The sequence below is a fragment of the Leuciscus leuciscus genome, assembly GCF_965113295.1.
Source record: "Leuciscus leuciscus genome assembly, chromosome: 25".
In the NCBI taxonomy this organism is placed as follows: Eukaryota; Metazoa; Chordata; class Actinopteri; order Cypriniformes; family Leuciscidae; genus Leuciscus; species Leuciscus leuciscus.
Window position 1 is genome coordinate 3,586,451 of NC_138724.1, and position 19,522 is coordinate 3,605,972.

General features: G+C 37.0%; 1 long non-coding RNA gene and 1 gene segment (V, D, J or C); one reads left to right on the plus strand and one right to left on the minus strand.

Moving 5' to 3' along the window:
- The window catches only part of LOC309490514 (Ig kappa chain V region Mem5-like), a 243,030-nt gene that overhangs the window by 175,512 nt on the left and 47,996 nt on the right, over positions 1-19,522 (plus strand).
- On the minus strand, positions 386-18,094 carry LOC309490647. Its single transcript, XR_014202807.1, has 2 exons — positions 17,011-18,094; positions 386-925 (listed from the first exon to the last, which is right to left on the minus strand). It is a non-coding gene; the product is annotated as an uncharacterized lncRNA (long non-coding RNA).

Below are 19,522 nucleotides of genomic sequence, written 5' to 3' on the forward strand. Positions count from 1 at the left end.
AACTAAATACAATGACATGGGGCCCGACACGGGGGCCCGAACACGGCACAAAGACCATAACCTCACCAACAGTGGTACAGACAATACTTGACAAGAAACAAGGCAAACATGAGGGCTTAACCCTCTGAGGTCTGAGCTGTTTTCTGGCCCTGGAGGTGTTCTGACATGCTCTGACATTTGTGCTTATTTCTGTTACTTGTGACATTGTCATGGCTAAAGTCTTATTACACTGTATTTAGCACAAACTCTGCTACAATAATATATCAGCAGCATGTATGTAAAAGTTTGTAGTTTTGAGATAATTACATTTATGCGTGGTTTGTGAAAATACCAAAAAAAATGTCACTGAAATAAGGCCATGAAACCCATACTGATTATTTCTTCACAAGACTTTTGAAAATTGTATCACGTAGCCTAGAATATTTGCTCCAAAACTATGTGAAAATCACCCTGACTGCTCATTCAGATAAGACAATATATTGATTTAAAATTTCTAAGACGTGTTTTGTGTGAGAAAGCCATATGCGAAGAGGCGTGATCATCTCATGAATATGTAAGCCTTCAACACCTGAGAAAGACAAAGACACTCCCCTAACTGCCCTATTAGGAGCTATCAGGCCCTGTCATTCAGAGCAACCTTGCACAAAGAATGAGGAGATTTAAAAAAGAATGGCTTTTAGATTGTTTGGATTTATTTACAACACAACACAATCCAAAAATACAAATGACAAAAGAGCACATTGAAAACAATGATCCAAAGACAGAGACCTTTGTGCCATTCCTAAAAACATTGTACATACCTTTAATTTCCAAGGTGTTTGATTTTCACTTTACCATGTTCATGTACAGAGACTCATGTGAATGTTGAAGTCAGCAGGACTCAGTTGCATCTGGTCCCTGAAAGAAAAGAAAAAAAGTGAACATACTGGTATCAAGAGAAACTAGGCCTGCACGATTTTGGGAATACATTTGAGATTTTTCTGGTTAAAATTGCTTTTTAAAATTCACAGAATACACACACACACACACACACAAATGTTTCCAACAATATATAATATAATGAACACCAGGTTTGTTGTGCCTTGTAGGCATAAGCTATGTGCAGTACTGCATAAAATAATTATAACAATAACCTATAGCAGCCTATAAATCTTCCAAAAGATTTCAGTAACAATGCTAGAGAAAAATATATTGATTATCTTATGTTACTTCAAATGTTTCCATTCGTTATGATGATATGAAATGAGATAATAGTAAAAACATAAAGCCTAATGTTTGGTGCATTTTTCCTTTCAAAAGCGATCGCGCTCCAAAATATGATACATTCAAACCCACAGCGTGCTCCAAAATATGATACATTCAAACGGGATCGCGCTCCAAAATATGATACATTCAAACGCCATCGCGCTCCAAAATATTAAACATTATGGTTTGTAGCAACAATGACATCTGCTTTTCACATTAAGTGAATCATGTGATGTCGAACACATCTTCTTTGTCCAAACAGCACTGGTTAATAATTCCCCACGGAATAATTCACCAGTGCCGGGGTGTCTGTCGCCCCCCCCAGTTCAGCGTGGACTCCCTGTGACTTTACAGCCTCATGACATTCCAACCACACACACACACACACACACACACACACACACACACATCCTTTGTGTAACTTAACATTCTTTTAAATGTGTGTAACTCAGAGTTGCATCTGAATTTCCTGTATGCATGTGTGATTAATGTTGTTTTGATCATATAGTTATGATCTTCGAGTGTTTGGCTCTGAAAGGTATTTTTAAAGAAGGTTCCTCAATAGTGGTTTTGTAACCCTACCTCAGACCATAAAACTTTACGACCCAGGAAAGCAGAGACATTCCCAGCAGTCACGTCCCAAACACAACACACACAGACCCACAGATTTTCCCTTGACTTACCATAGGACATTACCAAAATGTTGATATATTTCTGAGGTGCCTTTTGTTATGACCATGTCATATTGGGGTGTCTACGATTTTGTCATGTGGTAATCAAGACTTTAAATGTGTGTAATTCTGCATGTCTCCTGTAACTTCGCATTGCTACAACCTTCATGTGATGCGTTTGATATCTCTGTAATCCTCTCCTAGCCTGACTACGTCAGACTTCGTACTTCCGCTCAATTTCATTTCGCTTCTGTACTCAGTCTGAGACCGCGTCATAGCTTTCCGTTTTCCTCCGGCCTGAAAACAGCCGGGCCAATCAACGAACAGAGGGCGGGCTGAGAGCCGTGACGTAGACGCTGATTGTACCGTGGATGCATAGATTTACTTCACATAATCTGCAGAAGTCGTTCACAGCCATGTTCACTCCGGTGTTTCGCTCGATGGTTTTTGTTTTCGCATCATATGTGTGTTTACAGTGGAAGTTAGATGCGGCTGAGCATGCGCATAACACACGCCATAACCAAACATTATGTGATTGGCTTACGGGTAACCAATGATTTTAAACTTCAGACAAGCGCCCCCCCGCGAGAGAGAAAACACTTCTCTATTATGCCATTCCAGACTCTGTCTACGAAGCAAAGCGAAGTAGCAGAGTTTGGTATTACCAGGCTAATCCTCTCCAGCTAACGGAGTTGAATTCCGATAGCAGAATTCAGTGATGCGCATTGTTTTATAAGTTCATATGTCTGGAGAAAATCCTCTCCAGTTAAAGTCAATCATGACTCATCCGAGTGGGCGTGTCTAACCGGACAAAGGAATCTTCCCGCTCGAAAAATCTCGACAGCTGATTCGTCCTACACGAAGGAGGGGACGGCACCTGGGACACTGATAAAAGTCCAAAACCTTCTCTCTCTCAGCTCTCTCTCAACTCATCCAACTTCTCTTGATCCTCTCCCCGGCGCAGCGCTTCTCCAAGGAACATCTGAAGGAGGCCCTGGCCTTCTCCATCGAACGAACCCATGTTCGAGTCGTAGCTGCCGGTCTTTGCAACTAAGATTTCCAGCCTCTCCCATCCCGGGAGACGAATCTGAACTTTCTCGGTAACATTACATTCAGTGAGCCTTTCAAGCTTCCCGCGACACCGGAAGACGCAGCAGAAACAGGACACCATCCTCGCTTCTTGCATCAGCTTCAGCCTGACCAGAAAGAGCACTCGCAAGTATATTGATTCCTATAAAAGCTGTTCCAGGTGTCTCGTAACGTAGGTTTCTGTATGTAATAATTACTAGCTCTTCCCTTCTCACTATATCTTTCTTCCTTTCATTTCATTTCATTCTGATCACGCTATGTTTTATGTTTTTGTTCGGTTAAATGTTTATTGGTTTGTTTGCATTTTTACGTACGTTTATGTTTGTAGTTTATATAATCTCTAGTGTGTGCCATTTTATTAATAAACCCATTTATACTTTTAATTGTCTCTGTGTTTGAAAACCCACCTTATAAAGTCAATGAAATTTCAAGATCTAAGCTACAAGCTCGATATTGACTACCTTGAGTAGTTTTAATTCATAAACTCAGAAAGTTTGATATTCGCGGCCAGAAGATAAAACTTTCTTGGAGTTTGAAAAGAGATACCCCCTTCTTAACTGTAATGATCAGACAGTACAGAACAAGGTAATCTCGATAATTGATAAAATAAATGTACATGCGACTTATGAATTATGACCATGAGTCATAAATATTAATATTTCCAAAATTCCCTATATTCTTGAGCTAATTCACATTTACCCCGAGTCGTTATTGTTACAGGTTATACATATGTTTGAGCAGATATCCACAAACAGTATTTAACAGTAAACACGGGTCTAAATAGTATAATATTCACCATATATCTAGCAACAGTTCAACTGCAATGTGAAGTTTATGCAACAATACCATAAACTAATAAGTAAGAATTTCTTACCTTACATCTTTCTTGTCTTCAAATCGCGTTCTTCTTCTTCTGATGTAAATCCAATGTAAGCTCAGACGTGTCTTCCAAACTCAACGAAAAGCAGAGACTTGTGAAGTTTTTTGGTGTTTTGTGTTTGAGGTAACGAGGGCGTTCGCGTCCCATGTGGACGATTTGCATGTGAATCACTTTTGCGCGAGTGGGCGTGGTCGAATTAAAAGTAATTAGCAAGCGTTTGAGATACTGGACATCCTGTTGGTTTTATACAAATTACCAGAGATGGGACCAAGTCACACATGTGCAAGTCTCAAGTAAGTCTCAAGTCTTAACCTTCAAGTCTCAAGTAAGTCCCAAGTATTTTTTTCTTGGGCAAGTCAAGTCAAGTCAAGTCAAGTCACAGGCTATGTCAAGTCAAGTCAACTCAAGTCAAGTCAAGTCAAGTCCTGTAGTAGGTCAAGTCCAAGTCAAGTCACCTTATTATTGTAATTTTACCTGCAGAATCTGATCTTAATAAAGTGAAAAGACAAGATATAAGTAGCCTAACTGTCAGTAAATTACAATAATTTGGATTTGCATTGTAAATACTCATGTTCAGTAAAATACATCATGGAATCAAACAAAATTGTAACTTCATAAAATTATTTATTTTTCACTTCTGCCAACAGTGTTTGAAATGTTTTAAATTGTCAACATTGAGTCCATAAAACAAATAACAGCTTAACATCCAACAGACTCCTCTCTGAACACCTCCCTCTCTCTCTCTCAAACACAGTTTACGTTCAACATTAAACTTTGTTACATTTCTCCTCTCTCTCTCACACACTCACTCTCACACACTCTCTCTCTCTCTCTCTCTCTCTCTCTCTCTCTCTCTCTCACACACACACACACACACACACACACACACACACACTCTCTCTCTCTCACACACACACACACACACACACACACACACACACACACACACACACACACACTCTCTCTCTCTCTCTCTCTCTCTCACACACACACATACACACGCGCGCGCGTTTTTTTTTATTTTTATTTTTTATTTTTTACGCGGGCCTACAGAGACACGTTTTTTTGACCGCCTGCTTATTAGGCGGGCAGCTAGCGGATCGTTAGGAAAGATTAGATGAATGTGATCATTTAAATGTTGGGCCTTTTTTGGGCCTGAAATCGCTGATAAAACCTTAATGGCTACTTTAGCTACTATTACATTAGCTAACTACCAACTAACCAGATAACATACATTAACAAATTGACAAGCACTTACTGGGCAGAATGGCTGTTAATGTTGCATGTCTTGCAAAGCGCTGTTCGTCTTTTGCCATCTTGTGAATAATTCTTGAAGCCGAAAGCGATGACCCTCGGTACCCCTCCGGCTGACATGTTGATGTGATATCTGATCTAAGTGGGCGTGGTGTGCGTAAGGTACGAGAGGGCATGACTGATGATAGTTTCATGATCCAGTCATGACAACGCTATTCTCAGCCTGCACTCCAGCTGGGTAATCAACTTGATTTTTAAAAATAATTTATATATTTTATATTCAAACTGAAAACATGATGTGATTAACACTCAAGTCATTCAAGTCATCGTGTCTCAAGTCAAGTCCCGAGTCTTTAACTTCCAAGTCCGAGTCAAGTCTCAAGTATTTTATTTTTTGTCAAGTCAAGTCACAAGTCATAAAAACAGCGACTCGAGTCGACTCGAGTCCAAGTCACCAAGTCACAAGTCCCCATGTCTGCAAATTACTTAAACAGAGAATATTTGTTTTCAGTTTGAATCCGATCATTTAAAAGTACACACTTAAATGTGTATAAAGGTATATGGCTCATAAATGTGTGACAAGTATTCGCTGAGTTTTGTTTCAGTTTATAGACGTGCTCAAGAAAAAAAAGTTCACCGCGACAGAGAGGCAGAACGCACACCCTGTTTATTTTCTTTATTTTACAAAAGTACAATGTTTTGATTTGATTGTAAGTGGACACATACAAAAGTAGAAATATCACAGATTCTTTTTTTATATTTCTTTTTTTCTGTATAACCATAAATGACGGAGTAATTTAAGTTTATTGTACTACAATGTGAAGAAAAGGTTAATATATATATATATATATATATATATATATATATATATATATATATATATATATATATATATGACCTCAGAGGGTTAAATACACAAGGCTAAATGACAAGACAAGGGACACCTGTGAACATAATCAAGACAATTAACCAATGACAAGACACATGACAGGATCACAAGTCTAGAACAGGGAATCACATGACAAGACAGTGACATGAAACATGAACCAAAAACCAAAGCAAACCATGACTTATATGTATAAAAAGATAAGTGGTTTGGAGTATTGATGCTTGTTGCTTACAGAAATGTAAATGTGTGATTGATTTGAGGATGCTTTCCATCAAATACGTTTTATAAAATAAATATTTTATGTTTTGACAATAAACTCAAGAAGCCAAAGAAATTGTTCATCCCTTTCCTTGGTCTCCCTCTCTCTCCTTTATTCTCTCTCAATTGCTTCTTGATGTCTTCTTTCTTCTATCTTTTGGTCTTCTCGTTCCCGTCTGTCCTCTCGCTCTTGTCTTTCTCTTTCTCTACGTTCCTCCTCCTCCATTTCCCACCATCGTCTCTCCTCCCTCTCTGTTTCTTCTCACTCTCTCGCTCTCTCCCGGATCAGGTCCTCAAACTTGTGTCTTCTTTCTCTCGCTGGCTCTGGTCTCACTGAGGATGAAGAGCCCACAGCAACATCGGGCCGGATGAGGCAATAAGGGCGGTGGAGTGATGGAGGGTCTCGTCCACTTCCAGGACTCTGCTGTGGCTCCTTATCCTCAGTGCTCACAATACATCACTCATTTTAATCACTCCATTTACATAGTCATTAACTGTTGCATTAGTAGTAACACAATCATTATACTTTATATTTCTGTTTAAGGTTCTCCCTTATTTTATTTTTTTTTTTACAAATGTGCGCTACTCTGCCTTGCAGGCTCTGCTCCACCACTGCAACAAGTGATCAGAAAGCAAGAATCAAAAACTGCTTTAATAACTCTGGTTAAAATGACAACACATATATGTTTTTGTTGTTTTTTTAAATAATAATTTTCCATAGTATACTGACTCAAAACCTTTGATTGCGCGTGTGTTAATCAGTCCCTGTAACATCCAAACAAGATTTAATGTTAGATCTGTCATTTATGTGATCAAAGGGCTACTAAATCATAGACAAAAAAAAAAAAAAAGTTATGTAAATCTTTATGTAAATTAGTAAAATAAGCATTTATGTGTGTAATGTAAAGTGTTGACAAAAGCTTAGGCCAAATGGATGACATTATAGCACACATTCAACACACACACGGCTATCTGATGTGTTTTCATCTGGAAGATGTATTTTTAAGAGTTTCATCTGTCGTACTGTACGTCTGTCAAATGTCCCCTGTCAAATATTAAACACACATTTAGGAAACATCTATGTTGCATTTAGTTACGAGTGAATCCGCACTTTTTTAAAACAAATGTTTATCAGATGTTTGTACACAGTTAACCCTCTGGGGTCTGAGGTGTTTTTGGGGTCCTTGAGATGTTCTGACATGCCCTGACATTTGTGCTTTTTTCAGTTGCTTATAAACATATTAATGGCAAAGGTATAATTACACTCTATTTAGCACAAACAGGGCTACCATAATATGTGAGCAACATGCATGTACATGTTTGTATTTTTGAGAGAATAATGTTTATGCATGGTTATTGAAAAAACTAAAAACTGAAGTTTCTGAAATAAGGCCACAAAACACATACTAAATATGTGACAATAAGACTTTTGACTAATTGATGTCATTGCCTAGAGTTTTTTCTTCAAAATGATGTGAAAATCATCCTGCCCTTATCATTCACATAACACAATACATTGATTTAAATCTTGTAAAACACTTTTTGTTTGTAAAGGCAATATGCGCAAGGGGCGTCAACAATTCAACAGCATCATGCATATGTAGTGGTTCACACCTCAGGAGACAATGGGGCCCGCATACTTAATGAGCCATTCATTCAGGTGTGTCACCTATAGCCACAAGAAAGAATGCAAGAGCAATATATATATATATATATATATATATATATATATATATATATATATATATATATATATATATATATTAGGGCTGTTTAATTAGGGCTGTTTAGATTAATTTTTTAATCGCGATTAATCGCACCCTTTTTGTGCGATTAACTGCGATTAATCGCACACTTATCGTGAAATTAAACATACACTATTTATTTTGTTTAACATGTTTATTTTTGTCATCATTTAACAAAACTATATCTAGCAAAGAGAACCATCAGAACAGTTTCAATCTCAATTCAATTACCTGCTTGCCAAACTAAAACAGAACATCTTATTTTTCTAGTCTGCATTTAATCAGCTGCTAAGGCATACAACATGTTTATTTTTGTCATTTCACAAAATTGCCATATCCAGCAAAGAGAACTATACCAGAACAGTTTTCATTTAAATAAAGTCATTAAATAAAGACATTTAATATTGCAAACTAGACTGCCTAGAGACCAAATTCAGAATTAAAAGTCACTTTAATATGAACATTTATCATCAAATTAAAAAGCAAATGACCTGAACATACATTTGGACAGGAAACACACTGAGATTTTACAGATCTCATCTCAGTTGATTCTAGACAGGTATGAACTTAACAAAAAAAGACACAGAAACCGCAGTATTTCATCAAATTATTCTAAAATCAAATTATCTGAACTGAAGAACAAAATTCATCTCTGTAGGACAACCATTTTTATGTCTTTCTTTCAGAAGTATCTCGGGCAAAGTTAATACTTAACTATTCCTGAGCAATGACTAATGACAATGACAAATATCTCGCTTTCTCTCCATTTAACCCATAATCCAGAAAATCTGGGCATGATTGTTGCTTGACGGTAGCTCGAACGATGGGTCGGAAGTGGCAATCCTGATCACTTCTTTCAGGCCCTGGTCAGTTACGATGCTGACTGGACGGCAGTCCTTAGCAATCCACTTTGCTATGGAAGTAGTAAGCCTGGCTGACGTTTGACTATTCACACGCCGTGGTATACACTGATCCAGTGTGGGTTGTTGCACAAGACTCGTCAGATTGCTAGTAACGTTAGAACCTGTGATATGTTTTGCTTTTAAATGATATTTTAAACTCGATGAGCTTCGATGGTAAGCCAGTTCTTCCTTACAGTGTATGCACACAACTTTGCGTTTATCCAGAGTGCCATCCAATTTTCTTTTAAAAGAGAAATTTCCGCCTACCAGAGTTACTGCTTTCGCCATTATAGATGCTGATTAGACTCCCGCCGCCCAATATCATCAACTGCGTGACACAAATTACGTTAATGACGCACCTTTGTGTATTTCGGTATTTATTTATTTTTTGGGTAATTTTTTTGCGTTAAATTATTTTAACGCGATAAGGATTTTTTATTAATCGCATGCGTTAACGCGTTAACGTTGACAGCCCTAATATATATATATATATATATATATATATATATATATATATATATATATATATTCTACCAAATTGGTTCACAGTTGGAAGCATGTCAATTTTTTTTTTTTTTTTTTTACATACAAATTTTGCTTGCAAATTGTATAATATCCAAGGAAAACATGTCTAGTAATTGTGCAGTTAATTCTCATACTGTATTTTCAGTTTTGGAATATGTATCCTCTCCCCAAATTTGTCAATAATAAAACACAATAAAAATTATTTAAAGAAAAGGCTTATATTTACCTTTTAAAATTTGTTTACATCTACCTTGTAAATATTTTTTATTTTTATTAAAAAGGTTACAATTACAACAACAATTGAAGTGTAATCTTTCTTTGTAAAAACTAAAGTATACATTTTATCATACATATTTCAAAGTTAAGGATTCATTACTTCGAATATAGCCTACATTGACAAAACATACTATATTTAACATATTAGCAAAAATTGGCAAACAAAAGCTTATTTGAGGTGGCAGATATTTTACGTAAAAATGTGTAATCTATCCAAAACTAATCAACGAAATGTTGTCTTTCATTTGTCTGTAACATAGGTCTTTCGTTTTTATTATAAGGAATATAAATGTTAATTTGCAGTTTAATACGTTGCTTATACAAATACATTTTATTTCAACATATTTCAGTCGATTTTTACTCAGTATAGCAAAATAGTTTGCTAAAAGCAGATCATTCATTCACACACAGAAACGCAATTCAAATTTAACCGTCTTTTTGCGAGTTGTGGTAAACAGCGCATCTCTGCCGTTCATTCATTCACACAGAAACGCGATTTACTTGAGAATGAAAAAAAACTTACTACATTATTCCATCCGTTGCTCCTCGAAATACCAGCACTTCTGAGGTACATTTTCCATTATTATTATTCCTCACAGCGCTGCGAGACAGTGTAAACAAGTGCAATGATCTGAATAAACTTGTGTTTTCTCGAGCTGATATGTGGGCGTTCACAGTTTGTATGGGATCGTCTCAGTCATTTGCGTTTGAATAGCGCGCGCTCTCCGTGGGCGGGGCCGATTATAACGTAATGAGATGAGATGAGCTCGACTGACATCTCTCTCTTTTCATAAAGATTACATAAACAGAGAATATTTGTTTTTTATATAAATTACTTCATTTAAAAGAAGAGAATTCATGCTTCATGCCTGTGTGTCTGTATGCCTGTTTAACTGAGTATTCGCTGAGTTACAGTTCATTTTCGGACGCGTTTCAGAATGGACTTCACTGGCAGAGAGAAGGCAGAACTCGCTTCGTGTTTATTTTTCTTTATTTGGCGAAAAGCACAACACTTTGTTTTTTATTGTGAGTATACACAAAAATAATACACATTTAACAGAATCGATTGATGTGTGAAACTTGTTTGTAATATCAAAGTCAACAGAGCAAAATGAATCTCTTTTACCGATACCGCCGACCCCAGGGGGTTAAAGCAATGCTGTCAAGAAAACGATGTTTAACAAATCTTGAGAAGTATGTGTGCTTAATGAAGCACGACTGGTAGCTATATGAAAATTAAGAATCTGACAGCAACTTAATATAATTAATATAATTAATATATCAATATTTAATATATATGAATGTCTTCAAATCAATAGTTTCCTCGTCAGTTGTTAAATAAGTGCAATGTAAATATTAATAATGACTGAATCAATAATATGTATGATTCTGTCAATAGACTCTTCAGAAATGTGTGTATAATAGCTTAGCATTTCTCAACATGAGGAAGTTGTTTGATAATGTGTTTGTGACTGATCTACAGTCTTCAGGATAATGATTTAAATAGAGAGAGTCACTTTGCATTGTCAGCACATGCTTCAGTGCTCTGAGAGTGTTTATAGTGCTGTGAGTTTAACACTTCATGACTGAGAGCAGAACACAATCTTCATCATCACACAAGACTAAACTACAGCAATGAACACAATCAACATCTTCATCTGGACCATTGCACTGTTTATTCAAGGTAAGATGTAAAAACCGACTCTGGTTTTGCTGTTTTTGTAAAAGTAGATGATGATAATAGTTTATACACAAATAGTTTTTCTTTTCTCTTCTTCAGAATCCAGAGGAGTGACTCTGACTCAACCTGAAGTTAAAACTGTCCAACAGAGTCAAACAGCAACAATAGAGTGTAATATAGATGTAGGAATATACTACAGCAACTTAGCCTGGTATCAGCAGAAACCTGGAGAAGCTCCTAAACTCCTGATTTATTATATAAACAGGCTTCAGTCTGGAACTCCATCTAGATTCAGTGGCAGTGGAACAGCAAATACTGGTCGAGATTTTACTCTGACCATCAGTGGAGTCCAGACTGAAGATACAGGAGATTATTACTGTCAGAGTTATCACTGGATCAACAGTAAAGGAGTGTTCACACAGTGATAAAGAGTCGTACAAAAACCTCTGTCAGTCAGACGTCACAGTGACTGCACTGATACAGCTGAGAGAAACTGCAGCTGCTGATGGAGGATCACAAAGTCAAGTCACCTTTATTTATACAATAAAGATTGTTTCAAAGCAGCTTTACAGTTGTCATAACCCGGCTCAGAGTTTATGACAAAGAAGTAGAATGGAAACACTTAATCAAAAGATAACCAATTTATTTACCAAACAAAACCACAACTAAACACAAAATGCCGGCAATAACAAAACATAAAGGAGAAGACACGCCGGAGAGAGAACCTCTCTCCCTCCTCGTGGAAGGCAGGAAGTTAAACTCCAAACACAGGTGTCCTTCATCCACCCTCAGGATCGCAGCCCTGCCCTACTGAAACACAAAAATATCAAAGACAGGTATGCAGGCCGTCACACTCCCCCCCATAAGAAAGGGGTTCCCAGAAGGAAACCTGACAACAACAAATATTACTCCAACTTAACCCTCTGGGGACCAAGCTGTTTTTGTGGCCCTTGAGATGTTCTGACATGCTCTGACATTTGTGCTTTTTTCAGTTATTTATAAACATGTTAATGGCAAAGGTGTAAATTCACTCTATATAGCACAAACAGGCCTACCATAATATGCGAGCAACATGTATGTAGATGTTTGTATTTTTAAGAGAATAATGTTTATGCGTGGTTATTTAAAAAAATAAAAATGAAAGTTGCTGAAATAAGACCACAAAACTCATACAAAATATGTGCCCACAAGACTTTTGACTAATGGATGTTGTCCCTTTCAGTTCTAGCTTCAAAATTATGTGAAAATAGTCTTGCTTTATCGTTCACAAAAAAAAATACATTGATTTAAATGGTGTAAAACAGGTTTTGCTTGGAAAGCCAATATGCGAGGGGGAGGAGTAGTTTACACCTTAGTCCCACCCACTCTGCATAATGACTCTGCATAATTAGCCATTCATTCAGGTGTGACACTGACTGAGCCACAATGCAAAGACAAAATATATATTTTGAAGAAGACTTATATTGACCATTTAAGATTTTGCTTACATCTATCTTGTAAATATGTTTTGCTATTTTATTAAAAAGGTTACAATTATTCAAATTCAAATTCAATTCAAATTCAAAAAGCTTTATTGTCTATCCCCACAGGGGTAGAAAATTGTCTTTAGACAAGAGGCTCAACAAACAATATACAACTAACAATACACAGCTAACAACAATACAATACAACAAACAACCACATAATTTAAGATAAACCCCTCCCCTATTTCCTATTTAAAATATCAACGGCCATCGGGATAAAAGACTTCTTATATTTGACCTTTTTCGCCAAAGGTACTTTAAATCGTCTACCAGACGGAAGTAAATCAAATGAGCTGTGCAGAGGATGGGCAGAGTCTGACACAATAGCAGATGCTTTCCTTTTTACTGCCACAATGTAAAGATCAGACAGGGTAGCTTGTTTCTCACCAATAATTTTACCAGCTATATTTATAATCCTTAGAAGTCTATTTTTGCATTTAACGGAAAGAGAGTTATACCAGGATACAATGTTAAAAGTAAGCACAGATTCGATAAGGGATTTATACACCACAATCAGAATATCTTTTTCCACATTAAAGCTCCTCAATTTCCTCAATAAGCCTAGACGTTGATATGCCTTCTTAAAAACACTTTCTGAGTGCTTGTCAAATTTAAACTTGGAGTCAATTTCTGTACCCAGATATTTAAAAGATCCCACCTGCTCCACTTCCTCTCCATTAATTATCAAGGGTTTAAAAAATGTGCGTGCATTAATTACCCCGGAACACATTTCTTTGGTTTTGTCAATATTAAGCAATAGAGAACTCTCCTTTGTCCAGGCTATGATAGAGTTGACAAAATCAAAATAAATGTGCAGTGATTGGGTATCTCTCATACATCCCACCAGTGCCATGTCATCTGCATATTTTATCAGCATATAAACATATTACAACAATAATTACAATTTCAGCAATATTTCTGCAAAAAAGTACTCTTTCTTTGTAAAAAAAAAAAAAAAAAGATTATAGGCCTACATTTTATCATATGTATTCATTAGTTTGAATATAGCCAACATTGGAACATCTTAGTCTATGACTTTATTTTTGACAAAATAGTATTTTATATATATTCAGAAAAGCTTATTTGATGTTACAGTATATTCTACAGTAAAAACTGTACCCAAATCTAGTCAACAAAATGTTGTCTTTCATACTTCGCCTGACTGTAACGCAGTAACTGTAACTGTAAAAGCAGTTTATTCTTTCACACACAGACGCGCGATTCATATTTAGGCTAAACACTCTTTACAAATAGACGCGCGATTCATATTATAGAAACGCGATTCATCTTTTTGTTTACATAAGCCTACAACGTTATTCCATAACGTTATTCCACATTAACACTTGAGAAAGGATAACTTAGCCTACCTCACTCCTCAGCGGGATCTGCTCCTCATATCAGCACGGAAAATTTTCTCCATAAGGTAGGCTATATTATGCCTCTTTGTTTACAGCTGATGTGGGGGCGTTTCACAGACTGAAATGGTTCTCAGAATTTGCGTTTGAATAGCACGCGCTCTCCGGGGCGTGGTCAAATTACTTTTGAATGGCTCGTAATGAGCTCGACTGGAGTCGCTCTCTTTTTATACAGATTACAGAAGCTGATAATATTTGTTTTTTATATAAATTACTTCATTTAAAAGCTGCGATCTCAAGCTTTATGCCCGTGGGTCTGTTTGCCTGTTTGACTGAATTTTCGCGGAGTTATAGATAATTTTCGAACGCGTTTCAAATGGGAGTTTACTGACAGAGAGAAGGCAGAAATAGCATCATGTTAGTTTTTCTTTATTTGTCAAAAAGCAAAACACTTTATTTGTATTGTGAGTATACAGAAAAAAAATAGAAACTGAACAGGATCGATTGATGTATTACACGAAAATGAAAGATCAAAATTAACAGAGCATTTTGTGTTTATTTTTCATTGCTAAAAAAAAAAACGAGCAAAACGCGCGGGCGCGTTTTTGGTCCCCAGAGGGTTAAGCTCAAAACAATTATCCCCTACCAACATTCAAAAATAAATGAATAAATATTTAACACTAGCCATTACTGTTCCAATCCTCAGCATCTTTCATTCCTGCTTCTGGTTCAGTAATCGATGTACCTAGACAACAATTTTAAGAACCCAGAAGAGGCAGACAACTATAGGAACAAAAACAATTACCCTAGCGGCGCTCTCTGGACAGCGCATCCGCAATTACATTATCAACTCCTTTCACATAGAAAACATCCAAGCAATAGGACTGCAAAAACAATGACCATCGAATCAATCTTTGGTTCGGACACTGCAAGGAATTTAAGAAGGTCAAAGGATTATGATCGGTAAAGACCACCACAGGAGCACTGCCACTAACATAAACATCAAAATGTTTTAGAGCCATAATCAAAGCAAGTGTCTCCTTTCGATCACAGAATAATTCCCCCGGTAACGATAAAATTTCTTTGAAAAGAAACTAACCGGCCTCTCAATACCACAGTCATCCTCCTGCATGAGGACCGCCCCAGCCCCTACCTGGCTCGCATCCACATACAATTTAAATGATCTATCCAAACGCGGCGCCGCTAACACCGGAACGGTACACAGAGGCGTTTTGACATGTTGGAAGGCACTTTGACAAACAGGAGACCAAAAAATTTTGACTTTATCCCTCAACAAATCAGTGAGAGGTGCCACAACACTAGAAAAGTTTCTACAGAATGCTCTGTAATAACCTACCAGGCCTAGAAAACGCATCAACTCTTTTTTAGTTGTTGGAACTGGAAACTGTTCTACCGCCTGAATTTTTGCATTCACCGGACGCACCTGACCCTGCCCAACTCCTCGGCCAAGATAGGTCACGGTCGCCCTCGCAAACTCACACTTTGCGAGGTTGACCGTGAGCTTTGCCTCCACCAAACGAGTAAACAATTCCCGCATAGGTTCTAAGTGACTATCCCAGGTGTTTGAATAAATGACTACATCATCAAGTTATACAGCGCAACCCTGCATGTCACCTACAATGTGATTCATGAGACGCTGAAAGGTCGCAGGTGAATTCCGAAGCCCAAACGGCATTACCTTATACGAATATAAACCCTTTGGAGTAATAAACGCAACAATCTCACGAGCACATCTAGACAAGGGCACCTGCCAGTAGCCTTTAACCCCCTGAGGTCGGCTGTTGCGCCGGCGCGATAGGCTCGTTTTTTTCCTTATCAGCTTTTCAGAGACGAAAAATACTCTGTTGATTTTGATCTTACAATCTTGTGTTTTACATCACTCGATCCAGTTAACCCTCTGAGGTCTGAGCTGTTTTCTGGGCCATGGAGGTGTTCTGACATGCTCTGACATTTGTGTTTTTTTCTGTTACTAGTGACATTTTCATGGATAAAGTCTAATTACACTGTATTCAGCACAAACTCTGCTACAATAATATATCAGCAGCATGTATGTAAAAGTTTGTAGTTTTGAGATAATGACATTTATGCGTGGTTTGTGAAAATACAAAAAAAAGGCCATGAAACCCATACTGATTATTTCTTCACAATACTTTTGAAAATTGTATGACATAGCCTAGAATATTTGCTCCAAAACTATGTGAAAATCACCCTGACTGCTCATTCAGATAAGACAATATATTGATTTAAAATTTCTAAGACGTGTTTTGTGTGAAAAAGCCTTATGCGAAGAGGCGTGATCATCTCATGAATATGTAAGCCTTCAACACCTGAGAAAGACAAAGACACTCCCCTAACTGCCCTATTAGGAGCGATCAGGCCCTGTCATTCAGAGCAACCTTGCACAAAGAATGAGGAGATTTAAAAAAAGAATGGCTTTTAGATTGTTTGGATTTATTTACAACACAACATAATCCAAAAATACACAACAAATGACAAAAGAGCACATTGAAAACAATGATCCAAAGACAGAGACCTTTGTGCCATTCCTAAAAACATTGTACATACCTTTCAGTTCCAAGGTGTTTGATTTTCACTTTACCATGTTCATGTACAGAAACTCATGTGAATGTTGAAGTCAGCAGGACTCAGTTGCATCTGGTCCCTGAAAGAAAAGAAAAAAAGAAAAAACTGTGAACATACTGATATCAAGAGAAACTATAGGGCTGCACGATTTTGGGAATAGATTTTAGATTTTTCTGGTTAAAATTTCTTTTTAAAATTCACAGAATACACACACACACACACACACACACACGTTTCCAACAATATATAATGAACACCAGGTCTGTTGTGCCTTGTAGGCATAGGCTACGCAGTGCTGCATAAAATAATAATAACAATAAATTAAATCTTCCAAAAGATTTCAAGAACAACTACGCTAGAGAAAAATATATTGATTATCATATGTTACTTCAAATGTTTCCATTCGTTATGATGATATGAAATGAGATAATAGTAAAAACATAAAGCCTAATGTTTGGTGCATTTTTCCTTTCAAACGCAATCGCGCTCCAAAATATGATACTGTACATTCAAACGCACAGCGCGCTCCAAAATATGATACATTCAAACCCACAGCGCGCTCCAAAATATGATACATTCAAACCCACAGCGCGCTCCAAAATATGATACTCAAACCCACAGCGCGCTCCAAAATATGATACTCAAACCCACAGCGCGCTCCAAAATAGGATACATTCAAACGCCATCGCGCTCCAAAATATTAAACATTATGGTTATACATATCTATGTTTGAGCAGATATCCACAAACAGTATTTAACAGGAAACACGGGTCTAAATAGTATAATATTCACCATATATCTAGCAACAGTTCAACTGCAATGTGAAGTTTATGCAACAATACCATAAACTAATAAGTAAGAATTTCTTACCTTACATCTTTCTTGTCTTCAAATCGCGTTCTTCTTCTTCTGAGTTAAATCCAATGTAAGCTCAGACGTGTCTTCCAAACTCGACGAAAAGCAGAGACTTGTGAAGTGTTTTGGTGTTTTGTGTTTGAGGTAACGAGGGCGTTCGCGTTCCATGTGGAGATTTGCATGTGAATCACTTTTGCGCGAGTGGGCGTGGCCGAATTAAAAGTAATTAGCAAGCGTTTGAGATACTGGACATCCTGTCGGTTTTATACAAATTACTTAAACAGAGAATATTTGTTTTCAGTTTGAATCCGATCATTTAAAAGTGCACACTTAAATGTGCATAAAGGTATATGGCTCATAAATGTGTGACAAGTATTCGCTGAGTTTTGTTTCAGTTTATAGACGTGCTCAAGAAAAAAAGTTCACCGCGACGGAGAGGCAGAACGCACACCCTGTTTATTTTCTTTATTTTACAAAAGCACAATGTTTTGATTTGATTGTAAGTGGACACATACAAAAGTAGAAATATCACAGATTATTTTTTTATATTTCTTTTTTCTGTATAACCATAAATGACGGAGTAATTTAAGTTTATGTTGCTGCTATGTGAAAAAAATCCAGCAAAACGCGTCGGCGCGTTTCTCGACCTCAGAGGGTTAAGTGTGTATTATTTTTGTGTATACTCACAATAAAAACAAAGTGTTGTGTTTTTCGCCAAATAAAGAAAAATAAACATGATGCGAGTTCTGTCTTCTCTCTGTCAGTGATGTCTATTCTGAAACGCGTCCGAAAATGAACTGTAACTCAGCGAATATTTCTCCCACTGACACGTGAAATATGTCTTTATGAAGCTTGAATTCTCTTCTTTTAAATTAAGTAATTTATATAAAAAACTAATATTCTCAGCTTATGTAATCCATTTGAAAGCAAGGAGAGGTACCGTTTTTACGTTCTCCCTTCATTATATTTAATGAGCTGAGGCCGCCCCGCCCCCGGCACTATTCACATGGTAAATAGTTTAGGTGATCTATGCATCGCACCCGCCCCCCGATCAATGCCATAAAAACACAGTTTCTTCATCAGATTCACTGATAGTTCATCGCGTTTAGAGAGGATGGCTCGTTTCTCCGGTAAAGACACCCTTCAGATGATTCTGGACAGCGAGGAAGAATTCACCTTTTCCTCAGAGGAAGATTGCAACTCGCCGACGAACGGCTACATTTTCAAGAGCGAATTGATCCCGCCGATGATACAAGTTCAGAATAAGTTGTTTACTGTTATATAATTCCTTTTCTGATAATATAGAACTCATATGAATTTTCAGACTATATTTTGCCTAGTTTTGGCTAGCTTTTGACATCTTACAGGAACGATTGCCTTACAATATCCCTAACATTCGTGTATACGCTCAAGTGTAAACTTTTTTAAATGTGATATTACTCTTTAAACATATTTGCATATTAAATATATTTCACTCAGTTTTGATTAGCTTATGACACTGGTTAAAATGCTAAAATACTGCCTTATGCGTAATGTAGCATGTTTGTGAATATCTGCTTAGGTGTAATGTGATTTAGTGCAAATATATTTCAGCCTCTGGTAAAATATGTGATACTGTCTAAATACATTATATTTTTATATAAATGTTCGGTTTTGGTTAGCCTATCAGAATCAGAATCAGAATCAGAAAGAGCTTTATTGCCAAGTATGCTTGCGCATACAAGGAATTTGTCTTGGTGACAGTAGCTTCCAGTACACATACAATACAAA